Source organism: Cyprinus carpio, chromosome B13, assembly GCF_018340385.1.
Source record: "Cyprinus carpio isolate SPL01 chromosome B13, ASM1834038v1, whole genome shotgun sequence".
In the NCBI taxonomy this organism is placed as follows: Eukaryota; Metazoa; Chordata; class Actinopteri; order Cypriniformes; family Cyprinidae; genus Cyprinus; species Cyprinus carpio.
In genome coordinates this window covers 16958596-16976794 of record NC_056609.1, presented here as the reverse complement: position 1 = coordinate 16976794, position 18199 = coordinate 16958596, and the positions used below count along the sequence as shown (strand labels likewise).

Sequence of the window (18199 nt, the reverse complement as noted above, 5' to 3'; positions counted from 1 at the left end):
ATTTAATATCTTAATGATAATAATAATATATCATCATTATTAGTATTTAATTTATTTATTTTAACATTAAACATTTGTTAGCTACAAGTGTTTACACTAACTTCTGAGATTTTGCGCAGTTAATAAGATATAACTAAGATATCTCATAGTTTTTGGTCGCTATAGGGTGTCTGTAGAGAGAGTTAACTCAATTAGATAAACATATAGGCCTTTATTAGAACATTTATGAAACGTGTTTGATAATATGTGGGTAAATTGTTACTTTTGGTGCAGTTTTACCTTGAGCTCTGGTAATTGCTGGCCCTCAGGCCTGTACAAAAGCAATGTACCATGAAACCATCTCATTTTTGTGAGAATAATGTCAGCGGTGAGACTTGTACACAGTAATTCTTTCACAGTTTAATTTTAAGGACTTGCTTGCATGCAGTATATTTATCTTTTTTGGATCCATTTTTACTCCAGTTTTACAGGTTTATATTTGTTACATCAGACACAGCAAGATTTAAAGTTGGATGCATCTCGCTGATTTATAGCCCAAACGAGAGACAGTTATCTTAAGATCTTTTCAGCACTTCACTTTAGCTGGCCTAGACTGCAGCCATTCTTGGGTTCGAGCATTTCCAGAAAGTCTAAATTTTGCTTATCACTTTTTCAAGCTTTTTCCGAGAATTCCCAAGACATGATGCTTCACATCTGAGTGGGATATTTTATTTGTGTGATACTGTTTAAGGCCAACAACAGAAATAATCATAAGTCCCTGATGGTCCGGTAGGGTGCTGTCACAGCAGAGAATGAAATCTACTCAGATGGCCTTGTTGCCCTCAGGGCCCAACTAGACGGAGTTTGATTCCTCCAGCACATGTCCAGGACTGCTGTGTACTTTTGCAGGTGGCTGCAAACATCAACATTTTTAAGACCTCAAATACAGGAGTTATTTAGATATATATCATCTAAACAGACACATGGAATTTTCTGATGATCTCCAGATGATGCACAGCATCCAAATCTACAGATGCATTAGGCTGCAGAGGCTTTCACACGCAGTGCATCTATCACTGTGAAATACAGACCTCGGTGTGTGATGAGGTAAGACTGTGGATAATCATTTGGGAATCTGCCAGTGCAAGCAAATGTGATTTTATTACTTTAGTGTCTGACTCCTCGTGTTGCCGGGTGCATTTGTTATGACCTGAACACAGCCCGAAAGGACTTAGGGAAATGATTCTTCATTTAAGTCTTTCTTTTTCTGCTGCGTTCCAACATTTATTTTGCTTAACGGGATCTGCTGTAAACGTCCTTGCGAGGATGTCAGTGATATCTTGCAGCTCTTCACCTGCCGTTGCAGATAACAGAGTCGGGGCAGTTAAAGTTGTGCCCATTTGAAGCGGCGGTAGTTACGAAGGCTCCCAGTGATATGTGGGTTGTTAAGCAGCGGTTTGATCAGACAGCTCTTCAAAGCCAGTTCGCGTAAGAAGGGAAGCTTGATGCGGAACCAGGCCTCTGAGATTAACACATGGCAGCACCTGGAACGCCAGGAGCAACGCAACCTGTGTGTCGGTGTCGCGGAAAACGAGAGCTTTCAAACGCAATGACATGGGCTGCCTTGTGCATGTACATCAAAGCGCCCATGTGGAGATGAGGTGCTCCAATTGGAGGCTGCTCTCAGCCTCGGGCACTGCTTGGCAGACGTGGGGGGGGGGTATGTTCCGCTCCCAATACCTGACCAAGATAGGTAGACCATTTACACAAGAACAACCAGTCACTGGAGAGGCAGAGCTATCTCGCTTGCTCTGCATCACCTTTTCTCACTTCTCCCCTGCTCTTCCTGAGACCATGAAATCAAACCGATCACCTTTTATTTTTATTTTTTTTGCCACCTTATCCCCTCTCCTTTCTCTTCATTCCATTTGTACGCTCCAGAGAAACACACACAGCACAAACACATTCCCCAAAGAGTCTTTCTTAAAGGTTCAGTCACTCATAAACGTAAGTTCTGTCATCGTTTACTCCCCTTCATGTATGACTTGCTTTCTTCTGTGGAATGCAAAAGTTGGAATAATGGGACTGTCAAGCTTCAAAATGATAAAATACACAAGTTGTGCACTATATTCAATGTCTTTTGAAGCCATTTGATATCTTTGTGTAAGAAATAGACTGAAATTGCCATTGACGAAAAGTTGCCGTTTACTGAAAATCTTAAAAGCTGGCCTAGATCTCCTTCATAACAGTTGACGATTGATTAAGTCATTATTTTGAATGAGGTCTTTTCAGTGCATCAGTTGATTCAGTTTACAGAATCATTCTCAGTGATTCATTCATGCACCAGACTGATCTGGTTTTACAACATTACATTTAATTTGTTTGTCACACATACCTATCAAATGGCTTTGGAGAATATTGAAATGAAACTTGAAATGTTAGATTTATAATGCTTTTTGATGTTTGAAAGCTCATGCGTTTTAATCATATGGAAAAGATCAACAAGCATGATCTTCAGAATTTCACTTGTTGTGTTGCACATAAGAAAGTAAGTCCTATGGGTTTGGAACAGCATAAAGGCAAATAAGTGATGACAGAATATTTATTTTGTCTGAACTACTCCTTTAAGACATTTCATTCGGTTACCGCATAAATTTCTCATTCTTTTATAAAGCCTAGGACATCAATATAAATCTATTAATGGTTCAGCTCTAAGCCTCCCCGGATGATTCTTTTGATGTGTCTGAATTGGTAAATTTGTGCAGGAGACATATAGTCTTAGTCTGACAGGCACCACTCTGCCCCACAGGATTTTCACAGATGAAGATTCTCACCTGCAGAAAGTAACGATCTCCCATTCTCTTTATATAGCACTGCAAAGAGAACGCACCAGCACTGCTCTACAGCCTCAGACATCAAAGCCAGGGCAGAGAATCACACTCTCCTCCACTGTATATACAATGTTCCCCAAGCATTCTTCTGCACTATGATCCAAGACTCGGCTCCATTACATGTGCACCCCTAGTGCGGCCCCTTGAGCAACGGAGAGTTTGAGAGGGGAAGAGGCTGACACTTACCAACAGAGAGAGCAGTTGTTAGGTGCTGCCTCTATTGGGAGGTTAAATTACTCCTCTAGAGCTCGATAGGTCTACAGTTTTGAACAGTTGCCACTTTTGAGCACTTGCAAATTGTTGCAGGCAGAGTCTTAATAAGGTTCATTGTCTACAAATTGACATTTTTGAAAGCAACTTCTAACATCATAAGTGTAATGTAATTGGTGTTTCATATTAAAGGTTCATCCAAAAATTAAAATCGTTAATCATTTGCTTGCCCTCATTTCAGTCCAAAGTTAAATGACTTTCTTTATTACGTGGAAGACAAAAGAAGACATTTTTTAAAAATGCCACTTTTTGTACATACAATAGAAGTCAATAGTCACCTAAACTGTTTGGTTACCAACATTCTTTTTTTGTGTGTGTTCCAAAGAAGAAAGTCCATACTGGTTTGGAATGACAAGAGGGTGAATAAATCATGACTATGTTTTCATTTTTGGGTGAACAAAAACAAGCAAGCAAGCAAAAGGATATCTTTGCTTCTGCAACCTTTCTTTCCTCAACTTTTTGCTGTTCTCCTTTTTTTCCATTTGTCGCTGGCCCATGGTGCCTTCGCAGATTCTTTTTCAAAGTGGTGAGGGGGCCCAACCTTGGACTCAAAGCGGACTCTTTTATTGGAAACACATGTGCACTCTGTAGTTGGAACTCCTCTGTGAAGAAAATCACTTAGCTCCCTTCAGCACACAAAGGCCTTTCCCAGTTCATATTTTTTGCATGGAAACTTAAATTGGGGAAAAGTTGGTGCCTAGAACCAGACATCAGACTAGAAGACGAAACGTTCCATGACCTCATGTTTGACTTGACTTACTACTTTGCTTTCCTTTTGAAAAAAGTCTCTTGTGTCCATCTGACCTTTCTCGATAAAGAGTTAATATATTTTTTGTCTTTCATGGAAGAGCTAGTCTCAGTGGAAAGGGGAAGAAAATGGCAAATGTTACATGTGTATCAAACTTGGCGGAGGGAAATGTTTGGACGAAAGGAAATTTCAGTGCAAAAGAAAGGAAAGTTTGAAAGCTCTGAAGGCTCATGAGATTAACAAGACACATACCAGGGAACATTAAACTCTCCACGGTGAATGGCCGCAACATCTGTGACCGATATTCACAAAGGAGAGAATGGAAGTAGAAAAATATCTCAGTGCCTCACTGTATGCGATTTGAGGATTTAGATACGTGCAAGTGTGAAATCCTCCTCATTGTTCTGGATTTCTGCAGAGGGAATGTTTAATGTACTTTGAGCACAGGGAGGTTGTCTGATTAATGATTGCTAAATACCTGCATGTTTTGGAGATGATGTGCAGTGCGGTGAGAAGCTGAAAACAGCCTCATCATTAAGCATGCCCCTCCGTCTCTCGACAGAAGGTTAATTGAATGTTAACATTCAAAATCGCCAGCTTCTCAGACAACTGCGCTGCCAAGAACAGTTTATTTCCTTCCTGAGTTGATGAAGGGTCACAGGCAATTAAGCGCCCTGAAAAAGAAAAGCATAACAGACTCACCTTTTGCATTCCTGGAGAGCAGCGGACAGGCATCCATTTCCGTCTTGCGCAGGAAGCTCTGCGGTTCTCGTGAGGCCAGAGCAGTTATACCCAAACGCTGACGGTGAGCTTTAGCTGGATTCTTGTGAAATCACACCTTTCCTTTTCCTTCCATCCAAACATTGTTTACTGGAAGCGTGAAGGGGCGGATACTCTAGACTGTACTGTTGTTGACTGCCCTGTCTGTGGCTGGAGCACATGTGCTGTGTCAGCTAATATTTCACCATTTGTGCCTCATAGGGAGTCGGAGAGTAGAGTAGATCATAACAGCTCTAATCTTCGGTTTGATCAGTCCACCGGCCTCCCAGCAGGGGCTCCCAATTCTCTTCGAGCGCTCTCGTTTATCAGAGTGCTCTTGTCTTATCTCAAGACCTCATAATCTAAAAGGGTCGGTGATACACCATTTCCCACACTGTTCTCGGTCTTGGGCTTTATTTATGTGACCTATAAATCTATTCGGCATGGTTTCACTTTAAGAAAAAAAATCAACTTGCCTTACACTCTCTACAGGCAGTACATACAAATACACATGCGAAAAAAAAGTCATGGAGTGACCTGCTAGTTTATCTAGTTCTTTTTCGTCACACTTTATTTTAAGGTCTAATTCTCACTATTAACTAATAACTATGGCCTTTGCCTCAAAAAACGTATAATGTGTTGATTATTAGTAGTTTTGTAAGGTAGTAGTTATGTTTAGTATGGGGTAGCATATTACAAGAGTTGGTCCTTTAAAAATAAGAGTTTGATCTTAAAATAAAGTGGCACAAACAGACTAGTTAACATACTGTAGTTTATTGACAAGTCTGTTGGTGACATCAAGAAATTATTTTTTTTTTTTATTAAGAAATTGATACTTTTATTCATCACAGATGCATCAAATTGAGCAGTAAAGTCAATTCTGCTTAATTTTTAAAAAGTTTCTATTTCAGTAAATGCTGTTCTTTTGCACTTTCTACTCAAAGAATGTTAAAAATATATCACAGTATTTACAGTGATATGTATTTTTATATGATATATTTTATGACATTATATTAAAACATTAGTGTTTCTCATTATTAAGAAGAAATGTTTCTTGACCACCAAACCAACACATTAAAATGATTTCTCATTTGACGATTGACACTGAAGACGAGTAATGGCAGCTGAAAATTCAGCTTTGTCATCACAGGAATAAAATGCGCTCTAAATTATATGTAAAAAATAAATTATATTAAGTTAAAATAGTTAAGTTATTTAAATATTTATAATAATTTGTAATAATATTTCACAATTATTTTTTTACTGTATTTTTGATTAAATAAATGCAGCCATTTTGAACATCCCAAAGACAATTCAATGATATAAAACATTCATCCTGTCGGCTCCAGCGCGTCGACATGTAGCGCTGTTGTGCTTCGGCTGTCCCGAGTTCGAGTCCCGGCTCGCAGACCTTTCCCGATCCTGTACCCCCCTCTCTCTCCCATCTAAGCATGCCAATGGTGGCACATGTGCCCAAGGTTGCCGACCTCTGATTTAGCAGTTCAGGACGACACTTGTCATGCCCTTGGAGTCACACCCTGAATAGCATTGTGACCGTGTGCCATTTACTACATCTGGTTCCGCATTCTCTGTGCGGTAATTGTGTGACATTTATGTTACATGATATAGCATGGTGTTGTTACAAAGGCAGCAGAGATGAGTCAAGCCTGGGGACATTGTGGAAAGGTCAAAGTGAGTGGCACATGCATAGATGCCACGTGTATTTATAGATGTGACAAATGGTGATGAACACAGAACTCTTAGATGCTTCCAGCACTTAGTGTTACGTGACATAGTGAAGGTGACGCTTCCCCCACATTATGAATAATGATTAACTGCAGGCAACCGCCAAGAAGGGCTTGGTGGGGAGAGATATAAATAGACTCTGTCTTTTGTTCATTCGCTTGCTATCACACTAAAGAAGGGGCTCAGACTGTAGGAGGAAGCAATGAGGCATGTGGGATATGGAAGAAAAGGACCTTTTCTTATTGTTACTAACAAAGCCATACTGTGCGTGAGCGTTTGCATATATACATACACACCCACACACAAAAACACATTCAGAATATAGTTGACCTTTTGCAAGCACGTGGTCTTGGTATCAATGAAAAACATACGTTTAGTTTGTGTGTGAGAAACGACATTGAAAAACTGTCTCACTGATGCATTGCAGAGCGATGGATATTGATGATCAATGTTTATAATCTTAAGTTATTATATGAAGATCTCACTTAGCACTAAATGGACTATAAAGGACGCAGCTGAGAACTGTGGTTTATGGTTTACTGCAGCGTCATGCCATGTTGGCAAAAATGACTAAATGAAACTTGAAAATGCTGTTGGATTTATGCTATAGACCACTTTTTTTCCAGTAATGCTCAAGTAGAACGTCAAACCAGAAGTGTGTTTTTATTTTATATTTTTAAGTTGGCATTATTCTAGGTGTCATTTAACTTCATATCGTTTAGCAATCAAATCTTTGGTTGTCATTGCAATAATAATAATAATAAAGAAAAAAAACTGGTTGGAAATAAGTCAAGTGATTCAAACCATTTTATTTTTTAATTAGGTTTTCATTGTGTGTTCATTAATAATCGTATCCGAATTCATCAATCTTGAAATATGACTTTAATTGCAATTTGTTTGTAATTTGGCCCATAATCAATTTAAAAAATAATGGCTATATCGAATATATGATAAATATTGTTCGAAAGTAAAGTTATATAAAAAAATTATGCTTTTATTCATCTATAAAAAAATCAGTATAAAATATTGTAAAATATTTTTAATGACACATAAAAGTGAAATTAATTATTTGCGAATTGATGCAAATATATTCTCAACCTCATTCAATCTCTTTAAAAAAGAAAGTTTCATGTGAAGAACAGCCATCATTCACTTTAACCCATCATTTAAGTCATCATTCACTATAAATTTTGATGTTCATAGTTCTGCTTGTCAACGTTAATCATAGGAGTTACGATGCGTTTTTTTGAGCGACTCATTCAAGCTGAATATTTTCAGTGAATCAGTTGATGTGAATGATTGATTGATTCATGAATTGAATTTATTAATCTCAATGATCTTGTTGCAGCAGTTAGCAGCTCCCTGGAGAAAAGCAGGGGATTACAGCTTAAATTTTGCTTATAAATTTGTATGATTTGGGATGTAATGTAAAAGATATGTTTTATTTGTTTATCGTAAATTGGCAGTCACTTTAATACTATGTAAAATAGTAGCTTGTAAATTCAAATTTTGGGTTTTGTGTTCTATATATTATCATACTGCTTTGGAACAACATTAAGGTTGAGTAACCAATGAAAACATTTTTATTTTTGGGTGAACTATGCCTTTAAGAACAACCTTATACACACACCACTTGTTGGAGATAGACTACCGTAAATATAAATAATGGGTTGTTAGACTTGACATGCCTGGAGCTTAAAAAAGACCTTTGTAGTGTTTAAATGACAGATTTATTAACAAAATCCAATAGACTTTGATTTAAAACCAGATCCTGTTTTTCCTCAGCATGAGCTTCTAAAGAATCAGTCAGTGGATTTAGTCAATGGCTTTACTGGTGGTGTGGTTGTAATTCTCACCGCTCCCTGAATTAAATTGACTGCAGCTTTCTCAGGTCTTAATTAAAGCACTCATTCATTCAGTACTAAAACCGTGCGGTTCAGTGTGTGGTTACACAATCAGCTCCATATCATGTGCCGACATATAAAATCAATGTCTTGACTAAACCACCGATAATATGCGGGGTACAGTTCACAAGCTGTGGGCTGTATGGATTTCCATATTGCTTCATTTACTCTTGCAGAGCCGTCATTAGCTGGCGGGGGGGTTTAATGATGTGGATAGCGCCTCTTAAGTAAGCTTGTTGATTAATGTTATGTACTCCAGGGAGGCGTCAGAGATTCATTTGAGACACAAACCTCTGTACAATTTAGATTGAATGAGACATGTAGACATAAATTGTGTGTATAGAGGCCTGAGGGTGCAATATGAAACTCTTTTCTCATTCTCTCTCTCTCACACACACACACACACACATTCGAACTCCGTGTACTTTGTGCCCTCTTTTATTTTTGGCAGAATTAGTCATTTGCAAGCTAAATTGATGCTACAGATCTCTTTTAGGACAAAGCTTATAGAGAGCGCAGCCTGGTCTTGTCTGTCCTTTAACACCGGCCTATCCTGGAGGATAAGGCGCTTTGTAGCCGTCCATTCAGTATTCATGACACGCCACCTTGCTGAACACTGGGCCCCCAGTCCGTCTCATAACTGGAGCACTAACAAAGCTGTTCATTTGGCATCAGCACCGGCTCCTGATATAGAACAGGCAGAGCTCTCGCTTAGTGTTTCTCTCTCAGCAAATCCTATTATCAGTGTTGTTTTTCCCTTCTTCCTAACTTAGGACTTGGTCCAGGAAATTAGTCACTTCCTTCTAGTTTATTTGTCTATAATGGAGCACAACATCAGTGTCCTTTTTTATTTTTTTTTTATGAACGTCAGAAAAGTAAAGTAGTGTTACGTTTCTCCCATAGCATCATTATGGCTAAACTGAGACTCCGATTTACACACCCATCGGTCCAATAACTGTACCTTGGATCTCGGCAGCTGTACTGGTGAGGAAAGGTAGGACGTCAGACTTCCCAGATCCATTCAAAATCCCCTTAAGTCATGTGAAAGATCTTGGGCAGTAGCGCAAAGGCTAGCTGGACTACATGAAAAGACGCTTTGGCCTTTTAAGCTTCGGTGCGTTCCCCGCCAGCCCCGGATTCGCTCTTCTGTTTATGTTTGCTCTGCTGGAGTCTTAATGCAGTCCTGAGGAAGCCTCCAGATAAAAATCAATGACAGATGTGACCAGGAGAAAGAACCGCAATTACACGGAAAGTCATCTTTTAGGGTCGTCATCCTTTTTTCCCTGGGCGTCCTCTGTCTTACTGTCTTTTACCTGCTTGCTCATTTTAATGTTTCATAGTCTGGAGCAGAGATGTTTTCTCCAGGGAAGCAGTGCATTTCTAAAAAAAGTTTGAAGAGGAAAATAATCGGCGGTACAAAAATAAATCTTAAATAATAAAAGATTGAGGTCTTTTGAGCTTGTTGGCTTCTGAGGTGGTGTGTGAGAAATTCAGGCACAAATGGGTGAAACTGTTGCAAATGGACTGCTATTAACTACCCAATGGATACGTAAACAACTCACTCACTCAGATGTCATCACTTTCAGTCATGTTTGAATCTAAACGGAATTGAAATTTCATTAAATGATGAGTAATCTGAGTGATTCAGGTTGACACCTGTGGTGTTTATGACTAATGCAGGGTTCCTACGGTCGTCGAAACCTGGAAATATCAGGGAGTTTTCATATTGTGGTTTCCAGGCCTGAAAAAGGACAGTTTATAAAATGTAAAATTATGGACATTTCTTTGTTGTATATCAAATGTTCTAATAATTCTCAGCTCTAAAATATTTTGTATTTTGAGTGAAATCGCTGTGCATTTACAAATTGGAAAAAAAAAAATCCTTATCCATTTACCATGAACAACAAAATTCATTTGCTGCTTATTAAAAGTTAGTAGGGTAGACATTAAAGGGGGTCATATGATGCTTTTTTTAAAGATCATTATTTTGTGTATTTGGAGAAACAGAATATGTTGACATGCTTTAATGTTCAAAAAAACACATTATTTTTCAAATACTGTACATTATTGTAGGTCCTCTATGCCCCGCCTCTCTCAAACGCATCATTTTCTACAAAGTCCCTCCTTCCGACAAGAGCAGTCTGCTCTGATTGGCCAACTGATACATTGCGCGCAAAACTCTGCATTTGAACATTCAATAGCAAATACTTAAACTGATAACAAAACATACTTACAGTAGCTGATTCAGAAGTGCCAGATTGTCGTAGCAAAGTCAGAATTACCTCCTCTCCTAGGTTCACGAAACGGTTGTCCATAAGATGCGTTGCTGTCTGTTGTAAGTTATCTTAAAGCTTCCTAAATGCATCAACTTTCGGAAGGCCAAATAAAGTGCTTTTGCTTTCGCCTAGATACACACAGCATCTCCCTGACATGACTGCTTCAACACTAACTGTGGTTACCCTGCCTTCTTTCTTTGCATGAACATTTGGGTGACATTATGCAAATATTTCCACATAGTGAAGTAGATATGTGGGAGCGTGTTTGAACGAGCCATTTTAGTGGGGCGAGGCAGAGTCTTAACTTTTATAAAGAATATCTCTTTGGATTTGAGACTTTAGTCTTTGCAACTTTACAGATCTTCTTCATGCACCAAGAGCACTTCAAAGAGAAAGGAAAAATTGAAATCGCATCATATGACCCCTTTAAGTTTAGGTGTGAGATAGTATTAAGGGATCTAAAATATGGTCATGCAGAATAAGGCATTAATATGTGCTTTTTATGTTTTATTCAGCAAGTATTACAAGTGTAGGACCCTATGAGTTCCGTGATGGGGATAAAGTTTGTTTAGTTTTCAATAATTGAAAGATAAATTAATGTTTTATGCCTTTATTTGATAACCAGAAAAATTCCACAACACAGAAAAAAAAAAAAAACTTTTCATAAGGCTATTGTGGGAATTCATTTGAATAAGTTGTTGTTATGCATTCAAATATTTAGACATGCTAAAACATAGAATTTGGTAACAATAAGCATAAGGTGAGAAAAAATAAAGCTTTTCATGGGCCCTAAACATGTACTTTTTGTAAAATTTTTATTAAATTGATGTGAAATTAAAAGTTTCATGATTTTAATTAATTGGACATGCTTTATGATTAATAAAATGTTATTTAAAAAAAAAACAGAATCCAGAAAAATTAAAGAGGAAAAAAATTTAATTTGGAAGAAAATAACAGATTTCATAGGGCCCTACAAGTGATAGCATTAATAATGCTTAACAAGTTTCTATTTCAGCTTTCTATTCCTCAAAATATCCAATTCAAATCCCACAAATGTGTTTTTTATGTGTGTAAAGGTCACATGCAATGAAGTAGCTGATTATGAACAATTAGTAATGACAAATAAAAGCCACACAAAATGTGCTTGTTAATGTATTATTTGGATTTTTTAAGTAATGCAAATGTGTTTACAAACATGTCATGTCTGACAATTAATATAGAAAGTGAGAGACTTTGAAATGGAAGAGCTCACAAACACCAGCATATTCTGGCAACAGCTGAAGCAGAGCAGAAAAAACAGGTTATATAAATTTTAGATGACGAACACATCCTTGTATCTGGTAGTGTCAGTACCAGTCTTTTTGTGTTCTGCTTCACTTCCCAAAATGACAGAATTGGAGGAGTATATAGAGGAGATGGAGAGTCTAAGTGTTGAGTGACTGTGAAAAATGAATGGGGGGAAATGACAGGAGCCTGGCGACACACAGCAGGTGACAGACAAGATACTAACAGTCTGCTTCTTACCATTGCATGCTTGCTCAAGCTCCCTGCAGCGCTGCAGCCTGCCTTACTGCGCTGGGCTTTTGGATGGTAGAGCTCATAGAATGCCACTAAACCAAAGTCTGCCAAATGGCATAGAATCGAAATCTTTCCGCTCTCCTTCCAGCCAGAACATTTAGTTTTTCTGTTGTGAAGTCGTGATCTGAAAAATGTCCTTTCTGTTCTTTCACACTGAGTGATGTCAGGAATATTTGGGTCATTAAGAAGTGCTGGAATTTGAACGTCTTTCATATCCTAAATGCTTCGCTTCTTTCTTTGAGGGCTTGACTCAGGTTTGTAGGGTACTTTTTGAAGTCTCATCGTTCACAGATCACTTCCGCCAATGCTAGGTCATGACTGAAATGTCAGATAAACCTTTTGGCATTAAAAGTTGTTGTCACGTTCAAAGAGAATGGAGATGTCATAAAAACATCTCAGCTTGTGCTGATTAATGTACTGATTCATGTCTTTTCTATGCCTTATCGTCTATAAATATTGTGTTGTTGTGAGGTGTGCAGTTGTGCTTCGGGGTATTTAAGCACAGTGATGGATGAGGTTAGGTAAAGCTTATGTTATGTGCTGTCGCACACAATATTCTTACCAACTGAACAACAGAAACCCAATCCTTTAGCTTGTTTCCAGATATGATTATAAAGCAAGTGCTCTTTGGTTGTTTATTTAAACATTGGACAGCTGAGTAGTAGATGAAGTAAAGTCTTTGCTCAGAAGTTCATCAAAGAGGCCCCTGTTTTCCCAAGATGACAGGAGAATGTACCTCCCCACCAAAAAGACAGAATGAATTTGGCCTGTCCAGAAATGAGCTGTTCTTACTGCGAAATTAGAAGCAGGCAGGTTCCAAGAGCAAAGCTGGCAAGAATCATGATGTCTCCATGTTATTGAGAGGACCACCAGGGATGAATTTTTCAGTCTGTTTTTAATCGCCATAATATTCTCTGTAAAAGAACTGGCTGGAGGCTGCAATTTACTGCTGCATTGTTACAGATCAGTTTCTGCATGTCATTAAGTGTGCCCAAACAAATCGCAAATTCTTTTTTTTTTACTCAGTCTTTTTTTTGTAAGTTTATGTCATTAGTGACATTACTCAGTCTGCTCTTTTATATACAAATGTCTGTGACCTTGCTTGAGATGGCTCAAAGGAATGTTTATATTGTGTGAGCCACAGTGTCTGGCTGTCTAGATAGATAGATAGATAGATAGATAGATTAATCTATTTACAATTATCTGTTCAGATTTTATTAAAGATCCTGTTGAAAAAGAGCATGTCTCTCTCGCACTCTCTTTCTCTCAATTCAATTCAGTTTCAATTTAGGTGTGCGCTCTCTCTCTCTCTCTCTCTCTCTCTCTCTCTTAAGTAAATTCTTAAACACTATTTTATGACACTTTTTTCTTTCTTTTTTAATTTGTTTAGCACAATCACTCTTGCATGTTGCAAAACTTTGAACCTTGACTTAGTTCCTCATAGTGGCTAGGGCTCTATCTAGTGGCACCAATGGCTGAAGAACTCGACTATCTCTCCTTGCTTTGAAAAATGATCTTGAAGCCACAGGAATGTTCAGAAATCTCCATCTACACCAGAATCCCTGAAGTGAAGCACTTCCTGGCCAGTGTTTTCGGCATGAGTTGAGAGTGACCGCTTCACAGCATGCTGTGTAATGGCTTTGGGATCCAGCCGCGGCTGTAATTCTTCAGATGAGTGTCCAATGTCGGTTCTGCTGTCACCGTCTGCCTGTCTACTGTCACATGCCTCACATCTCCAAGAATTACTGCACACACATGTGCACAGCGATTTACAGCTTTGGCAGTCTGCGCTATCTCCTGAGAAGCCATTGTTTGCTGTAAATTGGTGTCAAACTCTGATATTGTTGAATTTTTCGTGTTACATCAATTGTTCTCAGCATTGGCAAAGATCTGATTTTAGTTCCTTTAGCTCATTTTAATTGCTTAAAATCAGTTTTTCATTTTATGCTAAGTTGTCGTATATTTTGCACTATTTTCAAATCTTAAAGGAAAACTGTAATTGCCATCCTTCTTTGGAACACGGAACAGTATTTTGAATGTTTCACTGTATTTTTCTCTCCGTATAATGAAAGTCACTGTGGTCCAAACAAAATTAAAACTGTGTGAGACATCCAAAAATGTCCCTTTTGCTGTTCCACAGAAAAAAGTATTACAGGTTTGGGAAGACATGAGGGTGAATAAATGATAACCGAGTTTTTGGTGAACTGTCCCTTTAAGGCTGGTTAAGGAGTTATATATTGTAGATAACGAGCCACATTTCATCCCAGAAATAATATTATTTCCATATGACATTGAAAAGTTTATTTTTCCAACCTGACTGCTTGCAGCAGCAAACAAGATGGCTGCCAGAGTCTCCAGGCTCCTTCAGAGCATAAACTGTCAAGGTAATTGCAAGTTTTATAGAAATGTTGCTCCTGCATGCCATTAACCTGTGAAGTGATCCGTACTGCCATTGTTTTGATTGGTATCATCCCAGGCAGTAAAGGCTAAGTTTCCACTGCCAATTAGATGTTTAAAATCCAACTGTTAGCTTTTTTTTTTATTTTTTTTTTGATATATAATCACCCAGCTTGTCTGTCTCGGCCGGTTTATAGTATAGTGGTGCTGTTAAATTCATGCCTTGTTAGTTTGCACTAATAAACACACAGCTATAACGTCATGCTGATTTACCTGTTGGCTCGTACGTCTTGCTCACATCGCTGACTCATTATTAACATACCAGTTGAATTACCAGTAATTTGACTTATGCTTATAGTGTTCTCTAATTGCTGACATGCTTTATTAATTAATTATTTAATTAGGTCAGGGTTCAACTACTGATCTGCAAAGTCGAGTTTAGTTGCAGACGTGCTTCAGTTTGGCTGTCATTGAAACCTATACCAACCTTTCCAAAATATGCCTGAATGTGCTTCTTTTTGAGAGGATCTTCTTGTTGGAAAAAAAGCAGCAGCATTCGGATAAATTAATTGCCATCCCTTTAGCCATTCACTTGATTTGTAGATGTTGGCAACCCAGCGTAGAGTGTAGCGTGGACATTCGTGCCCAGGGATATTACTGTACAGAGCAGGAGTTGTCTTACATGCTGCTTCTAGACTTCCCATAGAGACGGCCCTCCACACTCAAACCTAATTAAAGTGAAGGCGGTATGCTTTACAGCGCTCTCCATAATTCATAAAAATCGGCATGCCGCTCGGGGAGAGCCTGCCATGCTTTCTGGGATGTTTGACGACCTCTGTTTGTCTAAGTGACAGGAGGAGGGAGAGAAGGGGGGTGAGAAATTAGACAGGAATTAGCATAGCAATAGCTGTAGTTGTGTGCGAACACGGGAGCATCTCCTGCGTGCTCTTGAAAAGAAAAGGAAGGTCATATTTTGATTGGCGGCTGAGATTGGTGAGGTGCAGCTGTGCTGGGATCAGTGCCAGAGCATCTCTGGAGACCTACAGGAGGTCTGCTGAGGAAGCAGGTCACCCTGTGACAAGCTGCAATTGCAACTATATTTGTCTTTAAAAAGAGAGTGTGAGAAAGAGAAATGGTAGCTTGCACCCTGAACAGGTGTTACTGTGTTGTCTCGTTGTTTTGATGTATTGCCTTTGCTGTACAGAGCTACTTCTGTACCTGCTTTGCCTCCCACAAGAGCTTCTGTTTAGTTGCTTGTAAGTGTCTGAGGGTCTCGGTCCAACCTTAATTCAATGTGATTTGCCGATAGGTTTGCATTATGTTTTAGGGCTGCCAAGATAACTTCATTTAATTATTTATTGTACTTTAAGTCAATGTGATTTGCTGATTACAGCTCATTTTCTGTAATGTGACACAAGTGGGCAGGTTTGTATCCATAAAGAATTTGTTGGATGATAAAAAGTGTGCGTTACATATAAGAATGGAGTCAAACGGAATGTGAGAGGTCTCTAAAACAATAATCAAATAGCTATTTAGTTGTTCATTAACATTAATCCAGTAGCTTGCTCAGTTTAAGCGAAGTTGCTTCAGAGGAAAAACAAGGTATGGATCAAGTTATAAGTTAAGGATTACAAAGTCAAACATATACATCGTTCACAATTAGACTACTAAAATGCATTAAGTAAATGGGGTCAAATCATTTTTGATACTGTTGATTTTAATAATAAATTATTTTGATTGGTTAATAACCCCAATTTAAACTGTTCCTTATTTCTAAATAGTTCTAAATGTCTGCTAGTTTTAATGTGAACAGTGACACGTTTTATAAATGTTATTTTCTTAAAGAAGAATTAAATGCAATTAAACAATGACATTTGTGTAGGTGGACGTTTCAGCAAAACTCATGTTTAACCACAAAACTGAGGTAAATCTTGATTATTTAAATGTACAGTTCTTATGTATAGCCTTTGTTCATATAAATTATACACTGTAACTAACTATATTGTATATATTTATGTATGAATATATTTATGAAGTTGTTTGTTTGGGTGCAGGGAATGTTGCAGCATATATTAGATATTAAAAACAATAACAAACAATTGAGTCTAAAGCCTATTAATGTTTTTTTCTGGTCAGAGCGACAGGGCAAATAAAAATGTGAGTATATATTTATAATACTGCATACCGAATAAAGTGCCGTCTGTGCAGATAAGAAGTTTTAGCATCTGCTTTGTGCTCAAGCCTCCAGTATATTAACCCCTGTTGTAAATTAACTCAGTATAAACTAGACTGAAATAACCTTTAGATTGGCCCATGATTCTGTTATTCTTTATGGCTTACTATAACTGTGTTCATCTGCCAAATGTTTTACTTTGCACTGTTCCAAGTGATTCTGACACACATGCTCTTATTAGACTCATAGTAGGATAAAGTATGAATGTATGATTGATTTTATACTCACATCTTTGTTTAATATGTACTTGTTGAGCTCTTTTAATTTGTAAGAGCAATCAAGTAATCAGATGTGATCTCAGTAGTCTTTGTGACGGCTAATCTGCACTTAATTCAGCAGGTAGCGTGTGTGTTTTTTAGAGGTGGGTGTAGTTTCTTCATGCCAATCATGAGTGCCGGTGAAGCCGCCGTGGATTCCTGCAGTGGGCAGCTGTTTGTTATTCTTCTGTACTGCTCTTTAAGGAGCGGCGGGAGGTAGAGATGTGGGCTCTAATCATTAGCACATTAGCCTAACACAAATACTCTGGTGTGGGTGTGTATGAGAGCAGATTAAATCATTAGAGATTTGCTTGCTGCCTTTCTTAAGCAGTTTTAATGATTGAGACCCCTTGATTATAGCTTAAACTAGCGGTGCAGTGCTGAGTAGTAAACTCAGGCTGAAGCAGTGTTGTTGGGCAGTGCCCCGAGGCTGTCGCCATGCTGAGAAGAGCCGCTCATAGCAGGATTTGCCACTGATAAACACAGTACATTATGCTTTTGACTGAGAAATAAAAGTGACTGGATTTGGCTCCATAATTAATCCTGACCTTGATTCGTGTCGAATGCACAGTGTGCTAAAAAGAGGACAAAGGGATAAAAACATGCATTGAAGAAAAGCAACAGTCAAATCATTTTAATTGACTAGGATAGTCGCCCAGCAGGGGGATTCAAGATGCTTGGTAATTTTCTTTGTTTGTTTGTGAAATCATATCCCCTTTTGAATCCGCATTGTTCATTGCTAGTCCGAATTGTGCTGTGGAGCGGGAAGCTCCTCAGATGAATATTTCATGATGAGCTGTGAGAACTTGCAGAAGTAAAATTTGGCCTGACAAGAAATGATGGCCCACAAGGTCATCATTGAAATGATATTAAACTAGTTTGTGTGAATCTCAGACGGATCTGAGCAGGAGAGTTTGGGTATTTTTTTTTTTTTTTAGACAGATAGTCTTCGATTTTAATTTTCAGACTAGGCCACGTAAATTATATTCAGCACAGTACAATGAAATACATTGAATACAAAGAATTTCCACGGGCAATTGAAAGTACGACCTTCATAAATGCAGCTATCAGTGAAGCGTGTAGCATAACTATTACTTTGAAAATATCAGACTTCTCCTTTTTATACACTTCCTTTGTTATGCTGCACTGTCAATGTTTGAA

General features: G+C 38.2%; 1 protein-coding gene across 3 annotated transcripts in view; it reads left to right on the top strand.

The window, feature by feature from the left end:
• Window positions 1-18199, top strand: part of adka (adenosine kinase a) — a 143363-nt gene that overhangs the window by 28432 nt on the left and 96732 nt on the right. The gene's annotated exons all lie outside the window — the stretch shown is intronic.